The sequence below is a fragment of the Caloenas nicobarica genome, chromosome 3 (genome assembly GCF_036013445.1).
Source record: "Caloenas nicobarica isolate bCalNic1 chromosome 3, bCalNic1.hap1, whole genome shotgun sequence".
Lineage (NCBI taxonomy): Eukaryota > Metazoa > Chordata > Aves > Columbiformes > Columbidae > Caloenas > Caloenas nicobarica.
Genome location: NC_088247.1, coordinates 189883 through 193297, shown reverse-complemented (window position 1 = coordinate 193297; position 3415 = coordinate 189883).

Here is a 3415-nt window from a genome sequence, read left to right as displayed (position 1 = left end):
ACACGGCACCGACCCCCTGGGCAGCTGGGGCTGCTGTGAGAGGCCACTTGTCCCCGTCCCCTCTGCCCCTGCTGCGGCCTCTTCCCACCTGCCCTTGAGGGAGCTGGGGCAGGAGCTGGGGGGCTGAGCAGCCGTGGGGCTGAGCAGCCATGGGGCAGGAGCCGGGGGGCTCAGCAGCCGTGGGGCTGAGCAGCCGTGGGGCAGGAGCTGGGGGGCTCAGCAGCCGTGGGGCTGAGCAGCCGTGGGGCTGAGCAGCCGTGGGGCAGGAGCCGGGGGGCTCAGCAGCCGTGGGGCTGAGCAGCCGTGGGGCAGGAGCCGGGGGGCTCAGCAGCCAGGGGGCAGGAGCTGTGGGGCTGAGCAGCCGTGGGGCAGGAGCTGGGGGGCTCAGCAGCCGTGGGGCTGAGCAGCCGTGGGGCTGAGCAGCCGTGGGGCAGGAGCCGGGGGGCTGAGCAGCCGTGGGGCTGAGCAGCTGTGGGGCAGGAGCTGGGGGGCTGAGCAGCCGTGGGGCTGAGCAGCTGTGGGGCAGGAGCTGGGGGGCTCAGCAGCCGTGGGGCTGAGCAGCCATGGGGCAGGAGCTGGGGGGCTCAGCAGCCAGGGGGCAGGAGCTGTGGGGCAGGAGCTGGGGGGCTCAGCAGCCAGGGGGCAGGAGCTGTGGGGCAGGAGCTGGGGGGCTGAGCAGCCGTGGGGCTGAGCAGCTGTGGGGCAGGAGCTGGGGGGCTCAGCAGCCAGGGGGCAGGAGCTGTGGGGCAGGAGCTGGGGGGCTGAGCAGCCGTGGGGCTGAGCAGCCGTGGGGCAGGAGCTGGGGGGCTCAGCAGCCAGGGGGCAGGAGCTGTGGGGCTGAGCAGCCGTGGGGCAGGAGCTGGGGGGCTCAGCAGCCGTGGGGCAGGAGCCGGGGGGCTCAGCAGCCAGGGGGCAGGAGCTGTGGGGCAGGAGCTGGGGGGCTGAGCAGCCACGTGTCCCTGTGCTGGCACTGGGCAGCTGCTGCAGGGGAGTTTGAGCTTTTCTTTTGTTTCATGCACTAGTTTACACCTTTGGACAGAACTGTGACACTGGTGTTTAGCAAAGCTGCAGGCTGGTATTTATTATATTACTGCAAGTCTTTAAGAATAATCCAAGTGTTTGAGCAGAGTTCACGGTTGGTGTTTTGCACCTGCAGCTCTCGGTGAGACCTGGTCAGACGCGGTTCTGTCCCCTCGCAGCTCTGTCCCCTCGCGAGTGACGGACGCGGCTCCGCTCCCGGGGACCCAGAGCCGGGCACCGCTCCGCGCGTGGCACCTGCGCTGGGGCACCAGCAGCGCCTCAAGCTCTTACCAAAGAGACTCCTTTTCCCACTGTAATCTCACGGGGGGTGGGGGGATAAGGGGGAGACATGATAAAAATGACAAAAGTAGCTAGATAGTTCAGCATGTTTCAAAAAAAACCCCAACGTACTAAAGCCAACTGCAAAGCCAAACGTATTCATTTACGTGCCAGTTTTTCAGGGAGTTCCAGTGGACTAGAGAGTCTTTTAAAAAAACATAATAAAGGCAGCAAGCATGGGGACCACCAGCCAGTAACAGGAATGAGGCAAATATTTGTCAGTTAAATCATCTAATCTCAAATTCTGATAATGTTCCCCTAACTTTCCAACACGAGTGGAGTACGACCCTCCTACATCCCATCCATCAGCTGCAGCACGCTCGGCCAGGTGTGCTCTTTTGTTTGGCTGGTTTCTTGTTTTATTTATTTTATTTTATTTTATATATATATATTTTTAAACAGGACTCAAAATGAATGAAGCAAAAGAGAAGAAGGGAAAACTGGAAAAAATAGGCCAGGCCTGATAGAGACACTTAGAAAATAAATATTTAGGAGTGGGAATGGCACTTGCCACAATAATTATCCACATTTCTTACAGATCTATTCTAATTATGTACTAATAATAACTATAATAATAGTTAATAGTAACTATACTCTGAAGACCGTGCTCTCTTCAGCTGCATCTATGTAATTTTGAAACTTTTAGTGACAGAGTAGTGAATTTGACCCTGACAATGTGATGCTTTGGTTATTCTGAAAAAGACAGCATTTGCCATTTGGGAATATTCTGTGAGTTTTACATTTTATTATTATTTTCAGTGAAGTTTTTCTACCCTTATGTCACTTGGATGCAAGAATCTTAACCTATAGATAAAAATTCGATTTCACCACACAAGGAGTGTAATTTGGTTGTAATTCTTTTATGCCTGTATTATCTCAACAATGCCATCTAGTATAAGTAGTAACTAAAAAAAATACAGCTGCCTTTTGTATTTCCCATCTCTGATCTCTGCAGGTGGATTTTGAGAGGCCTCTGTGGCCTCTCCATAGCGATGTGTGAAGGGTGACAGTAACTTACGTTACCTGTCTCTGGTTTAGTGTGTGTAAATTATGTTGCCAACAGATTAGAGAATCTTCACTTGCTCCAAGAACATACTCTATTGTAATTTTACTTGCATTTGTATTTATTTTTGGATGTCCTTGCTGCATAGCTATAGGATTGTTCTGCCATAGGGTGAAACAGGCTTCTACAGAAGTTTTTACCTAACTGTGGTGGTTCTTAGACCCTGCAGTCTCATGCAAAAATCTTTCTCACATCTGGTACTTGCGTTCCACATGCACATGGAATACACAAGTGTAGCTACATAAAGCTCAAGTTTTGTTTGACATGATTTCTATTTGAAGTTTAGAATCATAGAATAGCGGGTTGGAAGGGAGCACAAGGATCATCTAGTCCAGCCTTTCTTGGCAAAGCCCGGTCTAGACAAGCTGGCCCAGCACCCTGTCCAGCTGAATCTTAGAAGTGTCCGATATTGGGGAACCCACCACTGCCTTGGGGAGATTATTCCAAGGACTGATCCTTCTCATAGTGAAAAACTTCCTTCTTCTATCCAGTGAGTATCTCCCCAGGAGTAACTTGTTACAGTATTTTAATTTGTTAAAAAAAAAATTATAACCGTGGATGAATTTTCTGGACACTTGGAGAATCAGCTAATATGGAAATGTATCCTATTTCTTGAACAGAATTCCTTTTTAGAGTGAAATATCCCCTACCAGAGTACACTGAAAGACTGGCCTAGTAGAAAGAAGGTGACTTCACCACTGCCCTGGGCAGCCTGTTCCAATACCCGACAGCCCTTTCCTGGAAGAATTTTTTCCTAATATCCAATCTCAGCCTCCTCTGGTGCAACTTGAGGCCATTTCCTCTTGTCCTGTCACTTGCTACTTGGGAGATGAGACCAACACCGTCCATGCTACAACCTCCTCTCGGGCGGTTGCAGAGAGCGAGAAGGTCCCACCTCAGCCTCCTGTTCTCCAGGCTGAACCGCCCAGGTCCCTCAGGACCCCCCCAGGTCTCTCATGCTAGAAGCTCACTTCTCTGGGGAGAGCCCAAAAC